Source organism: Balaenoptera acutorostrata, chromosome 1, assembly GCF_949987535.1.
Source record: "Balaenoptera acutorostrata chromosome 1, mBalAcu1.1, whole genome shotgun sequence".
Lineage (NCBI taxonomy): Eukaryota > Metazoa > Chordata > Mammalia > Artiodactyla > Balaenopteridae > Balaenoptera > Balaenoptera acutorostrata.
The window spans coordinates 68696571-68712169 of record NC_080064.1 but is presented as its reverse complement, the minus strand read 5'-3'; the positions used below and the strand labels follow the sequence as shown (position 1 = coordinate 68712169).

Genomic DNA, 15599 nt, shown 5'->3' with positions numbered 1-15599 from the left:
TGAAGGTCAGGGGAGAGATGGGGAAATGGAGAAGACAGCAAGATGTCTGTCTCTAGTCCCACCCTGAGCCCCAGGGGAAGAAGAGCGCTGACAGCAGCCAAGGCCCTATCTTCAGGCGGAACACATGCAAGTGGTTTAGATCCCCAAGGGACACAGGGTGACAGTGAGGAGGGTGGGCATTCTCCTGCTTCTGCACAGAACAAGATCTTGTTCTGGTCCCACAAGGGCCCCAGTTGGCATGGAGTACAATTCATAGCAGGGGCAGAGCCTTGATTTCCACGAGAGGGAGGCACATACGGACACCTCTGTGTCCAGCGAGAGACAGACTTCAGAATCAGAGAACCTGAGTTAAAACCCAGCTCCACCATTTACAAATTGTGAGAACTTAAGGAATAAGTCCTTATCTGTACAAGAACACTACTGAAACCAAGTGAGGCCCTGTGGGGCTCCCAAGCACAAAGGCCCTTTTGTCCCGGTTCTTGTAGGCAAGGCTCTAGCCTCCATGACCTTCCCTGAGTTCCAAAGGGCAGATTCCAACAGTTGCTAATCAAGGGAGGAGCAGCCATGAAACCACCTGAGGCAAGATTAAAGGGACCAGGGCTTCCCTGGTGGTGCAGTGGTTGAGAATCTGCCTACCAATGCAGGGGACACGGGTTCGAGCCCTGGTCTGGGAAGATCTCACATGCCGCGGAGCAACAAGGCCCGTGAGCCACAATTACTGAGCCTGCGCGTCTGGAGCCTGTGCTCCGCAACAAGGGAGGCCACCATAGTGAGAGGCCTGCGCACCGCGATGAAGAGTGGCCCCCACTCGCCACAACTAGAGAAAGCTCTCGCACAGAAACGAAGACCCAACACAGCCAAAAAAATAAAAATAAAATTGCAAAATGATTTAAAAAAAAAAAAAAAAAAAGATTAAAGGGACCAGAGAAGCTCATCAAGATTAGGAGACCACCTGAGCTGAGACTAAAGGAGTGCAGGCCCTGCTCAACCCTAATCTTGTCAGAGACCCCACCTTTGAACCACTGTTCTAAAACCCTCATCAAATCCTCCCGGGTTGGGACACATAGTTTTTCAAGGCAGAAGCCCCGTGTGTCTCCCTTTGCCTGGCAAAGTAATAAAGCTATCCTTTTCTACTTCACCCAGAACTCTTGTCTCCCAGATTTGATTCGGCACCCGTGTACGGAGAGGCTGATCTCTCGGTAACACTGCCTGCATAGGATGTTGTCTGAAGCATTCAAACGGCTGCCGTATGAAAGGTGCCTTGCCCAGAGGTCTGGCTCGTACACAGAGAGCTGCTACTGCTGTTGGACTGGCTTCTGCTGACACGGTCCACCCTGGATAGACAGCCATCTGCTTTTCCCGTGCCCTCCCCAACAAAACCATTTGCACTGGTTTTCCCAGGATGAGAAACACGCAGAAGTCTCTCTTCAAATGTTCAGAAAACTGTCACTTCAAATACAAAGGTCTCCTTTTTATTCTATCTTCTATAGAACTGTGATTTTTTTCCCCCTTCCATTTACAGGGGAGTAGAAACAACAGATGACCCATTACTCAGAGTCACCAAAGTGGCTGAGTTGAAGCCCAGCCCCTCGGGGGGCACTCAGCAGAGGGGGCCCTCCAGTGTCCATCTCATTGGACCTCTGACCCCCATTCAAAACGTCCTGTTAGAGTTACATGACACCATGAGGGCAAGAGGGCAGACACACCAACACTCCAACCTGGAAACTTAGAGTCCCCTCCCCTAACCAGCCATGTAGGTGAACTAAGCCACTTCACCAAATTCACTAATCCATTTCTATAATTTCCACCTCTGGAGTTCGACAGCATCAAACATGGTGGCCAGATGGCAACTCAGGCAGGACTTTGCAGGATGTGTATACCAATGACCTTCAGCACTGCAGGCCCAGAAATGTTTTTTTCCAGTGTTCCCAGAACTGACCTGAGTCTTAGGGATTGATTCACACTAACCAAATTCACAAGAACAGATGTCATACATCAATGTATTAATCATAGGGAGGGATGGTATCAAAGGTCCAAGTGGGCTGCCATGCTTCATTCTCAGGAACCCAAAACTTCCTGGGGAAAATGTCCAAGCAGAGACCCAGCCATGAAGGTCTAAGACAGCAAGGCTAAGTGGGAAAAGGGGAGGGATCATGCCCCGGGCCATGAGTTCCAAGACTCCAAAAGCAAGGAGTGGAGAGTTGATGTTTTAGAGTCCCTCCCAACTGGGTGACTCTCAGTTTACCAGGCCTCTACCCCTCTTAGGAATAATTCACTTGAAACTTTCTTCCCATTGGGTACTTGAGAAGCTTAGTGTGCATGGATGATACCATAGAAAAGGACTTGGGCACAAAGGATAATTCTCACAGTCCAAGGCTGCAAACAGGTAGTTCAGTGACATGTGGTCCACAGACATGTTTGTGAAGTGTGCAACGTTATCAGATTTTTTTAATTAGTTGCCAACTTTTAAAAGTTGGGTGATTTCTCATCAAAATTCAAATTTTAACTTTCTCTTGGAGACTGACGCATGCCTACAAAACAATAATAATTAGGGTCGACAACTTTACTTTGGGGTTTGCAGCTCTCTGCCCTCATTTTCAGACAATCTCTCAAGGTATAGAATTTCTCACTACATATGGCTATAAAGCGTTATATGCTGTTTCATATACTAGTGTTATTCTTCGAGTGCAGTCTTATTTCAAAGGAATAAATATACACACATACATCTACACTATAATTCATCTAGGGGCAAAAACATAGATCATCTGGGAAAATTAAAGGTAACTTTTTTAACTGATCATTTAATATGTCCCAGGTACTAGAAATTCTTGATAAGTTCTCTTATTTAATCTTCACAACACTATTACAAGGTAGGTATTACTCTAATTTTACAATTAAACTTACAGTTGAGGCTTGGGGTAGTAAGATGATTTCACCAAGGTCATAGACAACTGGTAAATGGTAGAGCTGGGCTACCCCAGAGCCACTGCCTGATTTTATATTCTATTAAAGATTATGAGTTGCCATTGGTAACAGACATTAGTTGGCTGTCTTCTCAATACCCAGTGGTCATGAGGATCACTGTGGTTCAGGGGAAGCTGATTGCTCCCAGCTTCAGGGATGGGACACACGAATGGGCCAAGCTAACTGATCCCCTTCATCACAGTGATTGTTTCAGGGGTGGACATGTGAACAAAGGTAAGTCAGAAAAAAATCTAAGGACTTTTGCTCGAAATTCTGAGGCAAGGACACTCTCTTTTTCTGTTCTATGTAAATAAGGAAGCACATGGTCCCAGCCATTGCTGATCACCATCTTGGGGTACGTCAAGGACATATGGATGACGAAGCTGATGCCTCAGGCAGCAGAGCAGAAAGGAAGGGCAAGAAACGGGGTCCTGATCACATTGTACGGGCCCTACATAGAGCTTTGCTAATGCCGGCGTCACTCACGGACGGTTGATTTATAAGCTTCCCTTTTCTGCATTAGCCAGGGTCGCAAGGTTTTCCACTGTTTCCAATACCTCACAGATACAGAATCATGTCTGAGCAATGAAGCAACCCTTCTAAAGAGACCTTCCAATGCTTGGACATACATGAATGGCACTGTCCATAAACAGCTGGTGTGCTCCCTTCCCTACCTCCACCCCCGACTCTCTCTCTCTCTCTCTGTCTCTCTGTCTCTGTCTCTCTGTCTCTCTCTCTGTCTCTGTCTCTCTCTGTCTCTGTCTCTCTCTCTCTGTCTCTCTCTCTGTCTCTCTCTCTCTCTGTCTCTCTCTCTCTCTCTGTCTCTCTGTCTCTCTCTCTCTCTGTCTCTCTCTCTCTGTGTCTCTCTCTCCCTGTCTCTCTCTCTCTGTCTCTCTCTCTCTCTCTGTCTCTCTCTCTCTGTCTCTCTCTCTCTCTCTCTCTGTCTCTCTCTGTCTCTCTCTCTCTGTCTCTCTCTGTCTCTCTCTCTCTGTCTCTCTGTCTCTCTCTCTCTGTGTCTCTCTCTGTGTCTCTCTGTCTCTGTCTCTCTGTCTCTGTCTCTCTGTCTCTCTCTCTCTGTCTCTCTCTCTCTGTCTCTCTCTCTCTCTCTGTCTCTCTGTCTCTGTCTCTCTGTCTCTCTCTCTCTCTGTGTGTCTCTCTCTCTCTCTGTGTCTCTCTCTCTCTCTGTCTCTCTCTCTTTCTGTCTCTCTGCCTCTGTCTCTCTCTCTGTCTCTCTCTGTCTCTCTCTCTCTCTCTCTGTCTCTCTCTCTGTCTCTCTCTCTCTCTCCCCCCCCGCCTCTTTCTCAGAGTAGCTGACATAAAATCTAGCTTTGCCCCAGAATTTAAAACTTTAACTATTCATTCCCTTTTTCTATGTCTCCTTCCTCTCTCCAACATTCTTCAGACTTTTTTAGAATAGCTATGGTGTTGTTTTTGTTTTGATCGAGCTGGTAGGGTGCTGGGGCGGATAAGAAGGAAAAGGAGATAAGTGGATGCCACATACACAAGGTGGCTATCGGATCAAAAGGGCTGGCAACGCATGACCCAATCCACCCAAAAAAAAAAAGGCTACACAAAGCTGCTCTTAACTGTTCCTTTGATGAGACTGAACAGTGCATGACAAGTGTCAGAAGGGAAATAACTATGCCCAAAATCATCTTGTTCTTTAGGTAAGGTGTCATTTGAGAAAAACTCAACCCTAGTTTCATAACTCCCTGAAATTACAGGCAAAAGTTAATGTGCATCTCTGGGATAGTTTTAATCCAGAGGGGATTGTGTCACCAAAAATATTACAAACCTCAGGACTCTAACACGAGGAAAAAAGGATGGCTAAAGTATTTTTATCCTTTTATACTTATTTTATTCCATAGCATGATCTTATGGGAATTCAAAAATCAAAAATTGTTCACTTTTATTCATGGTTTATTACACATATTTTCCTCTACCTTTTAAAAAGTTTAGTAGTTACAAAAACAATCCTGCCGGCCTTCCCTGGTGGCGCAGTGGTTAAGAATCCACCTGCCAATGCAGGAGACACGGGTTCGAGCCCTGCTCAGGGAAGATCCCACGTGCCGCGGAGCAACTAAGCCCGTGCGCCACAACTACTCAGCCTGTGTTCTAGAGCCCACAAGCCACAACTACTGAGCCCGAGTGCCACAACTACTGAAGCCCGCATGCCTAGAGCCCGTGCTCCACAATAAGAGAAGCCACCCAATGAGAAGCCCGAGCACCACAACAAAGAGTAGCCCCCGCTCACCGCAATTAGAGAAAAGCCCACGCGCAGCAACAAAGACCCAACGCAGCCAAAAATAAACATAAATAAATAAATAAAATAAAATGTCTGGTTCATATAAAAAAAAAACCACAATCCTGTCGATTTTAAAAGTTGATACAATGTAATCTACCACATTTCTAACATGGAACCATTTAAGATAATGTTAAAGAAAGCTGTTTAAAATGAGTATGATCATAAAATTAAAAATTATAAAGCTACTAAAAGTGGAATGATTCCGTTTCCCTACTTCCTAGACTAGGAATGCTAGACATTTCTTTTTTAAATAATTGTTTTCTGGTTATAAAAGTTAATATTTTGTATTTAAAACGTGAGAAACACAAGAAACCTAAAGAAACAAGTCATTCATAAACATACCACCAGAGATAACTGTTAACATTTCAATATACATATACCGCAAGTCACTTTTCTTCTACATGTAAAGATACTTTTTTACAAAAAAGGGGATTTTACTATACATTGTTTTGTAATCTGTCTTTTCACTTAATATATCAAACATTTGCCCGTACACAAAGGGAACTGTTTATCTGCTTAACTTTTTCTGAAGACATACTCGGACAATTTTGAGTATAATTTGTCAGATCCATTTTCTTACAATTACATGACACTTCCCATTATACAATGGGAAGAATGTGTATTATTAGAAAAAGAGCAATTACACCAATAAGTGATATTATCTTCACACTGTTCTACCATCTTAAGGAAGCCACTGCCATGTTAGCATCAGTTTTGACCCCTTCATCCTACCCGGCTATTTTAATTACTAAGCTTACAAACAGCTAAGAACTATTATCTACCTTCCACTCATGGTTGTTATTAATTCCAAAGACTCCTTAAACATCGTAGTTCTAAGAAATCAATCACTGTTTAGGGTTAAGTGACATGGGAAATACAGATTACAAAGTTTTCAGTATTATAGATTATAATAATTTCACCTTTCTTAGATTCAAAACATGAGCATTTAATAAGTTTTCCCTTAGTGAGAGTTTATAGCTAGAGTAGAAAAGAGTGAATATTTAGCCTGGGTCTTTATCCAGCTGAGTCTTTACACTGAAAACACATTTGTCGGTTACACCCAGCACTCATCTAACACATCTGCCACACCCCACAAAAGAGAACGTGGCTCTTCATTTATCTTCTTCCATAGTATCTTTGTGGTAAATGCCAAACCAATGTCTAGCTAGATATAAGAAAGGCAGAACAAACTCTATGACATGAAAAGATGATTAATTGGCATGTTCTAGCCCCCAAATTTGTCACTGTGAGTGCTTTAAACCTTTGCCAAAAAATACATGAAAGAGAGTGCCACTGTCACATAAAATGCAATACATCTAAAATTAAACTTCTCTCCCTGACTTTCTCCCAAACCACTACTACATCCAATGGCCGCATTTCCAATGATCACTTTTATCACAGGCTCCAACGATAGAAACCTAGGGTTACATTTGCTTCTTCCAAACCTTATCTCTCCCTCTTTTAGCTAAAGTGCATCAACCCATCTCTAACCTCTATTTGTGCCTCTGCAGTATTACTCAGGCTTTCTTCTTTCATGCGAATTCCCGCTGCTGCCTCCGATACCAGCCCTTATTATTTCCTCCTGGAATACTGCAGCAGCTTCTGACGTGGTTTCTCCTCTAATCAAATACAGCCAACATTCCTCCTCCGGGCTTAACTCCCCAAAGTCTATTTCATCATTCATTCTTCAGTTCTAATATCTCAATGATTCCCTATTATCCCCTCCAACAAGCTCAGGTTCCCCACCTAGTTTTCAGAGATCTTCTTAACATGGCCTGGAGCTGTTTTTGCAGCCTGATTTGCTGCAGTCCCTCCAAGACTCTTCTCCACAGGAAACCCTCCTTCCTTGTCTGTACTTCCTCTGCCATCCTGCAAGGCCAAGTTCAAGTGCAATCTTCTTCAGGAATCTTTCTCACCTACTCGTATCTTTCCCCTCTTTAAACACCCACTTAAATGTCTGTAGTGGATTTAAATTTTTGCTCCACAGTTCTGGAGAAAAGAAATGTCAGGTTGAATCTGACTGGGAGCCCCTCACTCCACAGGTTTGGTGAGAAACTGAGTCTTGGTTTTTGCTTTGGGAGTCTCCCCTTCTCGGGATCCAGAGGGCTGATGTGGTGCTCAGTCCAACACAGATCCTACCCTGAAGCTCGACCTCCAAGTCAGTGTGTCCAAGCCCAGGGCACAGGGCCTCTTTCACCTCAGATGGCAAGGTCACAGCTCTCACAGCCCTGATATCACTTTGCAACTCTATCAGGAGTCCTATCACTTCTCATGGGAAGTTACATGGGAATGGGACACTGGTCCTTGATACTGGTGGGACATGCTAGATAAGCCATCTGTCCCATGGCTTATCGCTTTGGGAAAATCCTTTCGCAATCTTACCACTGCTCCCAGCCTCCCTCACTCTCAGCTTCAGGACCCTTCCCCATCATGGACAAATCAGCTCTCAGCTGAACTGCCCTTCGTTTAAATCTGCATTACAGCACGTATCATATGGTCTGCATTATAGTCTAAGAGGCAGTAACACATACTGTTAAGCACAGAAGCCTCAGAAGCAAACAGGAATGGAGTACTATACTTGCACTGAATGACCTCAGGGAGGTATTTAACTGCCCAAAGCCTCAGTTTACTTATCTAGAAAACCTTCATAGGAATGACACAAGGATTGAATCAGGCCAGAATAGAAGTCCTAGTAGCAACGACTTACATTTATGTAGCACTGTGTGCCAAGCACTATTCTAAGTGCTTTACGTATATTAACACATTCAATCCCCACAACACTTTATGGATAAGTAAACAGGCATAGAAGGGAGTAAGTAAGTAGTCCAAGATCACATAGGAAGTAAGCAGCAGAGGTAGGAATTCAACCCAAGCACTTTGGCTCAGAATCTATGCTTTTAACCGTTATACCATATTGCTTCTAATAAGCAATTGTTTCAAATGGTAGCTATTACGGCTATTGATAAACTACCTGATTCTTAATGTATCTGCCTCCTTATGTAAATTGCAAGCTCCTTGAGGACAGTAAACATGCTGACTCATCCATAACAGCTGTTAGGGAGCTGGCTCTGGACGCTCACAGCAGGGGTTAGAAGCCTACCTCCCTCGTTCACGAGCTAACTCTAAAATCTTGGACAGATTGCTTAACTTTTTAGAATGGGTGTAAGGATTAAATTATTTCCAACTTAGAAAGTACTTAGAAAAGTGAACGGCGGCTATGACAATGACATACTGATATATTTCATTATTTGATATGAGATGTGATTTACCATTTGTCTTTCCAGGATCCGGAAGAGTGCCAGGGTTCTCAACAAATATTTGCTAATCACCAACTCACCCACATTGTTTGTCTTGCTTCATGTGGGGTTCATCTTGTTTCTAAAATTACTCCTTAAAGGAAGGGCTACACCTTCAAGATAGTATCAATAGTAATAGTAGCAGCTAACTTCTACCAAAGACTTATATGCACCAGGGACTGTTCTATGATTGTTTTTGCGTGTTTAATCATTTAATCCTCACAACGGCCCAATGTGGTCGATACTATTATCTTTACTTTTTGTGTGAGGAAACCAAAGCACAGAAAGGTTAATTCACCCAATGTCACATTAACACACAGCCCATATGTGGCAGAGTCTACGTACTTAACTACTTACACTTTGTTGTCCCTTTTGTAACTTTTTTCGTATTCCACAGGATATTTAGTAGAATTCAGTATATATAAAAGTACCGAACTTCCCTGGTGGTGCAGTGGTTAAGAATCCGCCTGCCAACGCAGGGGACACGGGTTCGAACCCTGGTCCGCGAAGATCCCACATGCCGCAGAGCAACTAAGCCTGTGCACCACAGCTACTGAGCCTGTGCTCTAGAGCCCACGCGCCACAACTACTGAAACCCGTGTGCCTAGAGCCCATGCTCCGCAACAAGAGAAGCCACCGCAATGAGAAGCTCGCACACCGCAACGAACAGTAGCCCCCGCTCACCGCAACTAGAGAAAGCCCGCGCAGCAACGAAGACCCAACGCAGCCAAAAATAATTAATTAATTAATTAATTTAAAAAGAAAAAAAAAAGTACCAAAAGCACTGTTGCTTGAAAAATGTTCACTCGAAATAGCATGAATAGTAGAGAGTATTTTTTAAATGTTTGATGTGTCTATCTAAAAAGTCATAAAACTTAAAAGCCAAAGTTTCTCTTAATAGCAAATAGACTTAGTCTTTGAAAATGAGCACATCAGTTAAGCTGAATCACGAAGATGAGGTACAAGTTTTCCAGCTGTGAATGACTCAAGGGAATCGGACGTACTTCACATACTGAACATCCTATTCTGATGGGCACATAGCACAGAAATGAGGTCTCTAAAAGAAGACATAGCCCAGAGATCTGTAACAAAATCTAACCCCAAAACAAAGACTATCGATGCTTTAGGAGGCCAACATTCTTTCAACTCCCTTTCTGTTTTCAAAACACTTTACAGATACATTTCATACCTCCTTCCACAAACCTCTTTCCATAAAGTGGAACAATTACAAATTAAAGAAATTCTCCAGGATAAGTTAAGTGGAGACTTATCTAAATAAAACTGAATCAAAGCCTCATAACATTTAATAATTAAAAGGCCTCATAAGAAAACAAACCAGTTAAACTAGTCTGATCCTTCAGCCAGTGAAATGGAAGAATTAATTTTCACAGCCTTGGGAAAATCTAGGTTTACAGGGCAAACTCTGAAGGGTTGAGCTCATTGTGGAGACATGTTCCTTTTCACTGGCAAAAGAGAAAAGGAAGTGAGCCATGCCCTAAAAAAATTACCCCTAGAGACATTCCAGCCGATACTTGATAAGGATTGGGAAGGCTGCCATCAATTCATGGCTAGAAGATGGAAAATTTGGATCGGAACGCAGCTGACCAGGAGAAACCATGTTAGGTATGAACAAGATTTCCCATTAAATTACAAGTTTTCAACAAGGGGATCATTTAAACCAGTCGCTTTCAAATGTTTTTGTTTTTTTGTTTTCTGTGGTTCTTTTGCTGTGACACACAGTGAGAAATATATGTAATACATTATATCATGACATATATTATATATCTGAAACACCCACATGCATATACGGAAACATTGAAACTGAAACAATGCTTACCCTTACCAGGCACAAAGCACTATGAAATTTTCAGTTCTATTCTACTTTGTGTTCTAAACACACTGGCTGAGACCTACTGGCTGAAAAACAGTTATTTAAACCAGCAGAGGAGATTCTGAGGGTATGTTTTATGCTAGTCTTTATTCCTCCCTCAGAGTCCCACAGGCAACTTAGGAAAGCTGCAACGGCGCATCTGCTCTTGGGACAAGTGACTTGTTCCTTGAGCGCTTGGGTAAAGGCCACCCAAAAGCTGGCTCTTCCAAGTCCAGCCATTCCTCACTGTGCCGACTCCTTCTCTTTCTATCCCTTGAAATCTGGGGTTCCCCCAGGGCTCTGTTTTTGGCCTTTTTCTCTTATTACTCTGAGTAACTGGATCTACTTCCATGGCTTCAAGTTACTCAGAAATCCCATTCCCTAGGCCCCAATTCTAAATGCCCGTCTACATCTAACACATTTCCAACTGAACTGTCCCACAGATTTCAAACTCTTAAGGCCCAAAATTGTACTGTAAGTGCAATCTCTCTTCCCTGTCTCCTCACCCAAATTTTTCTTTTCTAGTTTTCCTCCTCTCAAGGAATAGCACCACACACAATCCACAAATCCGTGGGTCATCATTTGCAACTTCTTTTCCTATACCTCAACATCCAATGCGTTACCAATTTTACCTTCTTAATATTCAGTGGTATGCAGGTAAATGTTTAACAGTCACCTTTCCAGGTTAAAAAAAAAAAAAAAAGCCCTGACTTGCAGCACTTGTCTATTTCTGTGACGCAAATACCTCACCAGAGCCAATTTCAAGCAACCGACTTGATGCCACTGAACATGGAATTGAAAAGAGATGAGCACTAATGGCTCCAGCGCACCACCATCTAATCCTCAGAACCATTTCTTATCTCCATGCCTAGTGGCACTGACTCCGGATTTCATCTTGCTTCTCCTCAACACAATAGAGTCTTTATTGACTTCCTGACCTTTTACTCATACCCTACCTCTCTGACATAGTCTCCAAAATACCTCTCTAAAATCCAGGTCTCATTATGCTTCTCCCCTGCCTAAACCCCTTCAGTGGTTCTCCACTGTCCACTCTTTATCTATATACATAAGGCCCTTGATAATTTGGTGCCCACTTACTCTTGGGCTTTGTCTCTTGCCACACCACCACCTATAACCTCTATTCCAATCACACCCACATACATCATATTCTAAGGTATATGATACTGCTGCATGCTTCTGCACCTTTGTTTATTCTATTCCTACTCCCTAGGACAACCTTCCCTGATTTGTTCATTGAGTAAGTCTCTTAAGATTCAGCTCAAATTCCTTCTCCAGGAAGCTTTTCCTAAACTCCTTGGTTGGTTTGATGTATCCCACTTTTAGACCTCCAGTACATTCTATCACCTCTAACACCCTCTATTGAAATTTTTTCATATCCATCTCTTCTCACTAGACATGAGTTTCTTTTTTTTTTTTTCTTTTCTTTTCTTCTTCTTTTTTTTTTTTTTGGTTGTGTTGGGTCTTCGTTGCTGAGCGGGCTTTCTCTAGTTGCAGCGAGCGGGGGCTACTCTTCATTGCGGTGTGCGGGCTTCTCATTGTGGTGGCTTCTCTTGTTGCAGAGCACGGGCTTCAGTAGTTGTGGCACGCAGGCTTCAGTAGTTGTGGCTTGCAGGCTCTAGAGGGCAAGCTCAGTAGTTGTGGCACACGGGCTTAGTTGCTCCGCGGCATGTGGGATCTTCCCGGACCAGGGATTGAACCCGTGTCTCCTGCACTGGCAGGCGGACTCTTAACCACTGTGCCACCAGGGAAGTCCCTAGACATGCATTTCTTGAAGGCAAGAACTGGATCTTATTTATGGAATACCAAGTATGTAGTACGGTGATGGAGCACAGTAGGTTCTCGATAAACAGTGACTATTATCCCAGCAACTAGCACCCTAAGACCAGTATATACTAATTACTCAACTATTCATTGAATGAAAACATATTGGTACGTTCTTGCCATCTGCCCAAGGCCAAAGGACTGCTAAGACACCCAACCTATACCTTCTATATTGTCAGAAAGTCCTAGATCTACTGCCATAGTCAAAGAACTTGCACTATATTTTCTTTTTTTGCTTATTGGCCTCTGTATTAGTTTCCTGGGGCTGCCATAACAAAGGACCACATGGCTTAAACAACAAAAACTTATTTTCTTACAGGTATGGGGGCTAGAAGTCTGTTACCAGGGTTACTTTCTTCTGAGGCCTCTCTCCTTGGCTTGCAGTTGGCTGTCTTCATGTTCACAAGGCATTCGTCCCCTACATGTCTCCATGTCCAATTTTTCTCTTCTTGTAAATACACCAGTCATATTGGACCAGGGGGCCACCCTAATGACCTCATTTTAACTTAGTTACCTCTTTAAAGATCCTATCTCCAAATATTGTCACATTCTGAGGTACTGGAGATTAGGACTTCAACACACAAATTTTAGGGGGACACAATTCAGTCCATAACAGCTTCCTACTACACTGTGAGCTTCTCAAAAGGCAGGAGCTATAACTTAGGCTTTTTTTCTTAGTATCTGCTAGGCATAGCAGAGTACCTGGAACACAGCAGATTCTCAAATTATTTGTGGGATACATAAATGAAGGACCTTCCAGGAGTGTAGTCCAAATCTATGGAGTGAGGTCCCTTCCAAATGTGGTGGCCAGCACCAAGAAGAATATGGCTTTAGCCTTTCCCTGAAAGAAAGTTAACGATACTGTCATGGTCTCCAGATAGCCCACTGCCAAACAGCCATCTATATAGCACCCAAAACTTAGTAGAATAATAAAATCCTTAAGACTAGACACCCAAAGCCAGTTGACAATACCCTCCTCCCTCCAGACTCATTCTGATACACCAGACTGACAGCATCATGCATGGATAGAGTCAGATTCAAAGTCAAGAGAAAACAAACACTTCTCCACCTAAAGAACAAGATGTAAAAGCTTAGAGAAATGGTTAAATGGACATCTGCCTTTTCCTACCCAAAAGGAAACTTCCTCCCCTTCACTGTTCTGTGTGATTTTGGTGGGCCTGTCAATTATGTAGCCTGCCTTCCCCACTATCAAGACAGACACACGACCTAATAAGTACCCCCCTCCCAGGAATTTGAATCCTAAGTGGGGTAACATGAAGACAGGAAATAACTTCAGGGAGTCAATTAAGCCAGTACCATGAAGGGTTCCTGGTTCACACATCCCTGAAACAGCCTCAGTTCCTACCTTTCCAAGACTTTATTGAACTGTCTTTTTTTCTGAGACCTACTTGATAGTCTTTCCCAAAAATGTCTTTTCCTTCAATTAGATAGAGCTTATTCTGTAGCTCTCAAAGAATCTTGACACATATAGTGGCCCCTAGAAGTGGGGTGTGGGTAGTGGTGGATGTAAAATATGGAAATAAAACAGGCAGTAAGGATTCCTTCATCAGTGGTTAAGAAGTTGTGTTCATCATACCTGCTATGCCAGCACAAAGCAGCCAACTACATTATTCCCTCCTATATTTTGGGACACAGTCCACATGCCTCCCCAGCCTAAATCTTTGGGAAGTTGATAGGAAAATCTCAAGATACTGGAGTGTGTGGCTATTTCTGACAGCTTTTGGTAAAGTCCCAGAAATGACTTAGGCCATCTTGGCTGAAGCTATCTTAACGCAAAGAAGAGAATTCTGCCTCATGTAGACTGGCCCTTTCTCCTGGTAGGAATCCACGATGACAGACTCAGATCATGAAGGACTTTAAATTTGAATCAATGCATCAATGAAAATGCTAGAAAAACACAGGAAGGAAGGAAACATAGCGAAAGATAAGATTGGGATGGAGAGAATGGGGCCAAGCCTGGTCCCCCAAGTACCTCCTGATATATATTCCCTCCCTGGCAAAGAGCTAAGTGCTGGAATAAGGCCACAGGGTAAGGAACAAGCTAGCATTGCCTTTATCCTAGAGTCAAAAAGATAGGCACCAAAATTAAGGGCTGAAGGGTGGGCAGAGAAGCAAGGCCTACTTCTAAGAGAAATCCCCAGGCTAGGGCCCAGAGGCAAACATTGATCCACAGAGTGAAAAATTCATATAGACCAGCAGGGGTTACATTGAGTTAAGCTGCCATTGAAACCATGGAAAATAAAAACTTGTCACTGCCCCAAAATCAATCTCCAGGTATCCTAACTGATACCACCAGAATGTGAGCTGCCTGAAATAATATACCCCCATTAGGAAAATCCTTTTCAAATTTGTCCATGGAATTCATATGAAGCAAAAGAGCAAGTTCAGCCATCGCAGACACATAAGGCAGTGAAGTACACCAACCGTCCATACATGTATCTCAAATATTGAAGGAAAAAATCTAATCATGGAGCAATAATAGCTAAATACAATGACCTCTATAACATCCAAGACTATTACCAACCTAACATCCAAGTTAAGGTGTACCAGCAACTTTCTACAAAAAACACAGGGGGCTTCCCTGGTGGCGCAGTGGTTGAGAATCTGCCTGCCAATGCAGGAGACACGGGTTCGAGCCCTGGTCTGGGAAGATCCCACATGCCGCGGAGCAATTAGGCCCGTGAGCCACAATTACTGAGCCTGCGCGTCTGGAGCCTGTGCTCCGCAACAAGAGAGGCCGCGATAGTGAGAGGCCCGCACACCGCGATGAAGAGTGGCCCCCGCTTGCCGCAACTAGAGAAAGCCCTCGCACAGAAACGAAGACCCAACACACCCAAAAATAAATAAATAAATAAATTTATTAAAAAAAAAAAAAGTAAGGGAGTGTTTCAAATTACAGGCAACTTATTTAAAAAAAAAAAAAAAACAACACAGGGTCCACACAATTTATATGCAGACAAGGAAAAACAGGAAAAGATCGACTCTGGAAAACAGATTCTATGGTAGAAATAAATGTAGAAAGAAATTATATTTCTTAAGCTGTACTAAGAGAATAACTTTGATTTACAAAGAGCCTAAATCAGATACTGTTTATCTCAAACTGCCTACATCCTATCAGTTTATATGCTGTGATACCTGGGAAGTTGGTTACCAAACAAAGCCATTTCAAAAGGGGCTGCTGGATAGAACTCTGCGGGCTGGCCCACCTTCCTCTGTGGGAAGTGAGCTCAGATGCTGTAATGTACCATGCAGGACGACAGTATCTGCGTCAGTGGTTCCTAGAATGGTCCCTCCAGGAGCA

At 43.1% G+C, this 15599-nt stretch overlaps 1 protein-coding gene across 2 annotated transcripts in view; it reads right to left on the bottom strand.

Moving 5' to 3' along the window:
* GIPC2 (GIPC PDZ domain containing family member 2) overlaps positions 1 to 15599 on the bottom strand; it is an 89642-nt gene that overhangs the window by 34896 nt on the left and 39147 nt on the right. The gene's annotated exons all lie outside the window — the stretch shown is intronic.